Genomic DNA, 8,262 nt, shown 5'->3' on the forward strand with positions numbered 1-8,262 from the left:
TCTCATCATCTCATTGTAGGGATGAGAAAACTGAGACAAAGAGAGATGTAGGTAGAGCAGCTGGGTTTTAAACCTAGGCACCATCTGACTGTAGACTCTGGCAAATATTCCACACACCTGAGCTCTGTGTTCACCCCTGGAACTCCAAGGAAAGCTCTGTAGGAGCCCCAGGAGGGGAGGGATTCCTATGGGGGGTGGTGTCATGGATTTTTCCCATAGGCACATGACACACTGCCCTGCCACGTGGATGCAGGGATGCTTATCACAGCCTTGGCTGCAACAGCAAGCACCTGTCCAGCCCAAGGGAAGGGTGTTAAATAGAGCAGGGGGATAATTTGTACTAATGTCACCCAGCTGTTAAAAGCAGGGAGCCCACTCTCTCTGTGCTGATTTGGAATACATCCAAGATACGTTAAGTGGGAAAGAGCAAGGTGCATGTTCTGTATAATTCCATTTACCTACATTTAAAGAGAATATACATGTATATGCTGGTAGATCCACAAAAACTTTCTGGAAGTATGTATGTGGAGTGACCTCACATTTGGAGGAGGGGGATGAAGACAAAAACAGAGACTTGCTTTTTATTTCATACCGTGTGCACATATTACTTTTTTAACTGACTGAAAAACACAGTCTAAAATTTTCTTTTAATAGGCCTGAAGAAGTAGGGAGGATCTTGACACAGATAGGAAACAGAAAAGGGAGTTTCAGGTGGAAAGAACAAGAAGGAAGGCACAGGAGCGAGGAATCTCTGGTTATGGCAGAGAAACTTCTGGTCCTTCGGTTTGGCTGCATCACGGGATGTGTTGGGAGGATGATGGGCGGCGACAAGCCTGGGAAGGCAGGTGGCCGTGTGCTGGAGGCTCTGATGGATCAGGAGAAGGTGTTTTTATTTTATCTTGTAAGTAATGGAAGGTTTTTTGTTTGTTTTTTTTGGGGTTTTTTTTTTTTGGCTGTGTGGCATGTGGGATCTTTGTTCTCCAGCCAGGGATCAAACTCACACCCCCTGTACTGGAAGTGTGCAGTCCTAACCACGGGACCACCAGGGAAGTCCCAATGGAGGGTTTTTTTAAACTGGGAAATTGCATCCTAATATTTTACACTCACGTAGCCCTCTGTGAAAAGTGCTTTGTCAGACATGATTACATTTTTTAATCTTGACAGCAATCCTGCAAGGTAGGTAGGGAGAGTTTTACAGTGAGGAAACAGGCTTTGTGACTAAAGGCCACACACTCAGTTTTAAAATGAGAAGCTTTGTCCTTTGTATGCACTGCTTTGCAGGAAGGCAGCAGAGAAGCGCAGCCACTGGCCAGTTCCCCAACTCAGCAGAATGACCGGCTTCCTTTCATATCTGAGCAATCTCGAGGACCCCTCGTGACATTCAGATCAAGAAGATGAGATATCATGACCCTCGAGAGAAAAGGGCAAAGGACCCTGAAGTCATAAGTTCACAAACTCAAAAAGGCTCTGATGACATACCTTTCAAGGATGTCTGTTTTTGTCCTGCGGAGTAAAATATTAGGGGTCTCTTTGTTAGCTGAGATTTAAAAATTTTTAGAACACAATGAAGTTCTATTGAATGAAGGGATGCTGGCTTTCTTGTCAAGGTTCAGAGAGGTTTAGGGCTATGCCTAAGGCCACACACCTGGTGGAGCCCAGAGGCGGGTGCTGGACCCGAGGCCTACACGCTTTCCAGCCATCATGGACCATACACAATATCAGACTGGTTTGGACGAAGATGGGGAGGCCAGTGAAGAAGCTACTAAGGGTTCAGAGACCCAGCCAGGAGGAGGGGGCCAGGCGAGCCAAAGGGTGAGGACTGTTGAGAAAGGCATCCCCTCTCTCCAGAATTTGGTGGACACAAGACCCCAGATTTCCTTTGCATTTATGCTCCAGGTTTACCTCCTCTCACCCACGGGCTCCACGGGACAAAGTCAGGAAAGAATGGACTTGGGTGGGGTGAAGCTGAGGGGTTTTCCTGAGAAGGGAACCGGTATCTCCCGCTCACCTGCAGCTGGCATTGATGGTGCAGAGTCGCCACCTAGTGTCGATAAGGGGTACTGCACCAAGGAACGCCACCTATGATCGCAAGAGCTCAGAGGAGCCACTTTTCCTCTTGCTCCCTCTCTACCTGCTTTCTCCGCAGAAAACTTGGCAGTCCCGTCTAAAGGTTACAGGCAGGAGCCCTCGGGCTCACTCTTAAGAGGGCTTGTGAGTCTTAGTAAGATGCTACAGCCTCTGTAACTCTTCTCCCCGCCATCCTGCCTGCCTTTCAGGCCATCGTGTGACCCTCTATAGGGGCGCTCAGGTGCTGCAAGACCCCGGGCACCCTGAGAGCTGCCTGCCACCCAAAAGAAGCGCCGGGGCATCCAGTGTCCCAGGATCTGATGTGGTCAGACCTTGGGGCCCCAGGGATACTCTTCAGCTGTCTCCTCCTGGTGCTGTCTCCTCCCCCATGGCAGCCTTGAAATCCCCACCTCCCTCCCAGCAGCCTGCTCCACGCACATGCTCTTCTCACGCCTTATCAGGGTCACCCTCGGGGTCATCCTTGTCTCAGCCAGGGTTTGGTCATTCCAACTGACCTTTGGGAATGGACTTTGAATGTTACTCCAGAGCCCATGTTACATCCCACATCCCAGCGGGGCTCGATCTGCAGACCTGGGATCGCTACTGCATCTTCCCTCCCCCTCCCCCCTGGGAGGGCCCTGTGGGCTGATGAAAGGGCACTGGCTTTGGTGGAAATACTCAGGTATACCCAACTCACCACTAACTAGCTGTTTGACTTGTGCCGTTAGGCAGTTTACCTAAACTTGAGGCAACGAGGCCTCCCTAGGAAGACACCCTGCCCAGACGCTCCACCCAGTAGCCATAAATGAAAAGATGGACAGATCTGGTGACATAAAAACTGCAAACTTCTGTGCCATAAAAGGCGCCCTAGGGCTTCCCTGGTGGCGCAGTGATTGAGAGTCTGCCTGCCGGTGCAGGGGACACGGGTTCGAGCCCTGGCCTGGGAGGATCCCACATGCCGCGGAGCGGCTGGGCCCGTGAGCCACAATTACTGAGCCTGCGCATCTGGAGCCTGTGCTCCGCAACAAGAGAGGCCGCGATTGTGGGAGGCCCGCGCACCGCGATGAAGAGTGGCCCCCACTTGCCACAACTAGAGAAAGCCCTCGCACAGAAACGAAGGCCCAACACAGCCATAAATAAATAAATAAAAAAAAAAAAAAAAAAAAAAAAGGCGCCCTAGACAAAGTTAAAAGCCAAGCATGTGGGAGAAAATATTTCCACTGAATGGAACTGATAAAGGACCAATATCTAGAAACGAAAAAAACGGGTCAACAAGTCAATCTTAAAATTGCAAAATAATCTAAGAGAAATGTGCATAAAGCCTAGGAACAGATAATTCATAGAAGAATCAGTAAAAATGGTCAATGAATGTAGGAGAAGAGGCCCAACCTTACCAGTAATTAGGGAAAGACCAATTAAAACTACAATGAGCCCTAGCATCCAGATCTCAGCGTCTAGAAGGAAGGCACCACTGTTGGAACCAGGGCTCCCTGGAGAAATGGCTGCTCCAGGCCTGGGGCAGGGAAAGTGCATGGGGAGCCTGGGACATCTTGTTTGGGGCAGAAAGCAAGGTAGCTTTCAAAGATTAATGGGGTCATGTCAGAAGGACACGGGAACCAGCTGGAAGGGAGTCCCACTGGCCAAATTGTAACAATTTGAGGCTCAAAAAGAAAAATGATTGTTGGCAATCGAAATACATCGGGCTGATGAAAAGCCATGTGCTCCTAAGGAACTCCAACAGTAGAAATCCAGAGAAAGTCTTGGGACCCCATTGAGGCATTTACTAAACCAATATCTTGATGAGTACAAGGTGTGTTGAGGGAGCCACCGGCTTCCATACGGAGTCTTGGTAGAATCAAGACGTGAAATAGGGACTTCCCTGGCAGTCCAGTGGTTAAGACTCTGCTCTTCCAATGCAGGGGACACAGGTTCGATCCCTGATGGGGAAACTAAGATCCCACATGCCGCGTGTCCAAACAAAACAAAAACAGAATAACGTGAAATAAAAAACACTTTAGGGCTTCCCTGGGGGCGCAGTGGTTGAGAATCTGCCTGCTAATGCAGGGGGCCCGGGTTCTATCCCTGGTCAGGGAACTAGATTCCACACGCATGCCACAACTATGGAGCCGGTGCAACCAAATAAATAAAATAAATAAATATTTAAAAAGAAAGAAAAAGGATATCATCCAGCATAATCTAATAAATCAGCCTTAAAAAAAAAAACTGGCAGTGCACAATATAAAGATGAACTGTAAAATTCATGCTAATAATTTAAACTTTTATTTTAACTTTTTAAAAAAAATTTTTGGCCAAGCCATGCAGCATACAGGATCTTAGTTCCCCGACCAGGGATCTATCCTGCACCCCCTGCAGTGGAGGTGCAGTCTTAACCACTGGACCGCCCAGGAAGTCTCTAAACTTTTGTTTTAAAGTAAATGGCATTCATAAATGACATTAAATAGCAAATAAAAAACACCAGGAAAAAGTTTTACATTTTATAACTTTTTAAAAATATTTATTTATTTATTTTTGGCTGCGTTGGGTCTTTGTTGCTGTGCATGGGCTTTCTCTAGTTGTGGTGAGCAGGGGCTACTCTTCTTTGCGGTGCGCGGGCTTCTCATTGCGGTGGCTTCTCTTGTCGTGGAGCACGGACTCTAGGTACGCGGGCTTCAGTAGTTGCAGCACGTGGGCCTCAGTAGTTGTGGCTCATGGGCTCTAGAGTGCAGGCTCAGTAGTTGTGGCGCACGGGCTTAGCTGCTCCGCGGCATGTGGGATCTTCCCGGACCAGGGCTCGAACCTCTGTCCCCTGCATTGGCAGGTGGATTCTTAACCACTGCGCCACCAGGGAAGCCCTATATTTTATAACTTTAATGCTTTTTAAACAAGCGGCCCCACATCTTCATTGGCACTGGTCCCTGGAAATTATGTAGCCAGCTCTGTCAGACCCCTTGCTCATTTCCTTGCCATGGATGGCGGGGGGGGTAGTCTTTCCACAGGGCAGCTCACAGTGTGAACTGGCATCCATCACAGGGACAACTGGAAGAGCTAGAAAGGGCGAGCAAGGTGGAAACCTGCCTTTGTTTTTTGGTTTTTTAAAATAAATTTATGTATTTATTTATTTATGTTTGGCTGCGTTGGGTGTTCTTTACTGTGCGCGGGCATCCATGTGCCGGGAGGGTGGTTCACCCCAACTCCACGGGGACAGAAGCTCCTGTGCTCGGGACCCATCTAGACCTCTTCATTTGGCTCTTCATTTGCATCTTTTAAAATATCTTTTGTAATACATCGGCAACAGTAAGTAAACTGTTTTCCTGTTTTCTATGAGCCTCCAGCAAATTTTCAAACCCAAAGAAGGGGTCCTAGGAACCTCCGATTTGTAGCCAAGTCAGACAGAAGTTGTAGGTGACCTAAGGACCCGTGGCTTGAAACTGGTGTCTGATGTGAAGGCAGTCTTGTGGGACTGAGCCCTTGACCCGTGGGGTCTGTGTAACCCAGGCAGTTAGCGTCAGAATTGCTTGGTGTGAAAACCCACACATCTGGTGTCAGAAGTGCGGCAAGTGTGAGTTAGAAGGAAACAGTGAGTGAGTTTTTCCTAAAACACATCCACACGATGAAGTAAAGTACCAAGTAGCAGTCATAAAGAATGTGGTAGAACTCCACCCACTGAGGTGGAAAGGTCTCTGCTATAGACAATGTTTGCGCTGCCCCCCTCTTCGTATGTTGAAACCTAACTCCTAAGGTGACAATATTTGGAGGTGAGGCTTTTTAAAAGTGATTAGGTCATGAGGGCAGAGCCCTCCTGCATGGGATTAGGGCTCTTGTATTAAGAGGCCCCCGGGAGCTCCCTTGCCCCTTCTGTCACATGAGGATACAATGAGAAGTTTGCCAACTTCTCAACCCAGAAGAGGGCTCTTTCCAGAACCTGACCATGCTGGCACCTGATCTTGGACCTCTAGCCTCTAGAACTGTGAGCAATCCATTTCTGCTGTTTTTAAGCCACCCAGTCTATGGCATTTTGTTATAGCAGCTGGAATGGATTAAGACAATCTCCAACACATATTAACATATTCGAAGTGAAAAAGCAAGCTGCAGAATAATGCCTCAAGTGTGATTCCATTTACCTAAGGTACGTGTTTGTGTGTGCATGTGTGTGTATACACACATAAACACAACTGCGTAGGAAAAGGATTAGGAAGACAGGCATGTCTGTATTTGTGGGGTTGCCTCTGGGGAAAGGAGAGAGAGTGGGAGCTGGTGAGGAGCAGGAACAGCTAACCCTGTTACGAACATGCCTGGTGCCAGGCACTGCCCTGATGCTTTCTTTGTACGGATGCATTCTTTTAATCCTCCCAGTAGCCCATTGTACAGATGAGTAACTGAGGCACAGAAAATTCAGGTCACCTGCTCAAGGCCTTGCAGCTGGTAAGTGGAGCCTGTGCTCTTGGGCACTGCCTTACGCAGTCCCTGGAGAGAGATGTCATATTTTCTGCGATCTTTTACAATGAGAATATATGTAATTGGGGAAAAAAAAAAAACAACAGTAAAGAAAGAGAAAAGGGACTTCCCTCGTGGCGCAGTGGTTAAGACTCCACACTCCCAATGCAGCGAGCCCGGGTTTGATCCCTGGTCAGGGAACTAGATCCCACACGCATGCCGCAACTAAAAGTTTGCATGCCACAACTAAGACCCGGTGCAACCAAATAAATAAGTATATATATTTTTTTAAAAAAAAAGAGAGAGAGAGAAAGAAAAAAGAAATCCCTGGTCTGTGTCTTCCTCCTGGGCCTGGTCCTCCCTACCCCTCCCTCACCCTCTACCATGGCCTGGAGCCCTGACCCCTATGCACCTGGGCACGGGGGGCAGGGGGCTGGTGGTCGTGGCTGGTCACCACCTGGCGTTCAGCTCCCTGAGGTCTCTCTTTTTTTTTTTTTTTAATAAATTTATTTTTGGCTGCGTTGGGTCTTCGTTGCTGCATGCGGGCTTTCTCTAGTTGTGGCGAGCAGGGGCTACTCTTCGTTGTGGTGTGCGGGCTTCTCATTGCAGTGGCTTCTCTCGTTGCAGAGCACAGGCTCTAGGTGTGCAGGCTTCAGTAGTTGTGGTGCGTGGGCTCAGTAGTTGTGGCATGTGGGCTCAGTAGTTGTGGCACGCGGGCTCAGTAGTTGTGGCTCACGAGCTCTAGAGCACAGGCTCAGTAGTTGTGGCGCACAGGCTTAGTTGCTCTGCGGCATGTGGCATCTTCCTGGGCCAGGGCTCGAACCGGTGTCCCCTGCATTGGCAGGTGGATTCTTAACCACTGCGCCCCCCTGGGGCCTCTTGAAGTAACTCCCAGAGCAGAGTCTGGGTTCAGCAGAAGAAGGAACAACTCAAGAGCCAGCAGGGCCCCAGTGGTCATCTGGCCCCTCGCTTTAGACAGTGGTAACTGAGGGTTAACTGAGGGTGAGACCTGCTCGCGGTTGCACAGTAAGTCAGGGGAGACGGGAATAGCCTGCGTCCCCTGATGCTGGTCTGAAATTGTGCAGCCCACCGTCTGGCCCTGAGAAACAGACTGTTCCCAGGAGCTTTCCTGTCTCAAGGCTCCTAAAGGCCTTTCCATGTCCCAGAAGTGGGTGGCCTCAGGCCTCTCCTCCTGTAGAAGTGAAGCCGAGCTGGGACCCACCGCTCCTCCTGAGTGTGAACACCCGGGCCCCCCACCACGGCCCAGATCTCAGTTCGGGAATAAGAAGCTGCGCACATGAAGTCTAGAAACACTTGCGCTCTCCCTCCAGCTCCCCTCGCTCTCAGATCCCAGGTCCCTAATCGACTTCCTTAACCTCCCCCATCAGCTGCTTCTTTTGTGGGGTCCTTCTTTTCCTTTTTTGGCCCCGCCCCGTGGCTTGCGGGCTCTTAGTTCCCCGACCAGGGATCGAACCCACGCCCCCTGCCGTGGAAATGCGGAGTCCTAACCACTGAACCGCCAGGGAAGTCCCAAGTGGGGTCCTTCTTTTGTGGGGTCCCAGGACCCATCTAGGACCCAGAGGCCATTGACAAGTCTGAGCTGGGGCCACATGATTAAGAAATCATTTCTGGGCTGCTGGGCGGAGACAGACTGCAGTGGGTGACAGAGCAGAAGGCACAAGCAAGCTCCTGGAGTCCCTTTGATAAGGACACTAGTCCCATCATGAGGGCTCCACTCTCATGACTAATCACCTCCCAAAG

Source organism: Balaenoptera physalus, assembly GCF_965194825.1.
Source record: "Balaenoptera physalus genome assembly, chromosome: 20".
In the NCBI taxonomy this organism is placed as follows: Eukaryota; Metazoa; Chordata; class Mammalia; order Artiodactyla; family Balaenopteridae; genus Balaenoptera; species Balaenoptera physalus.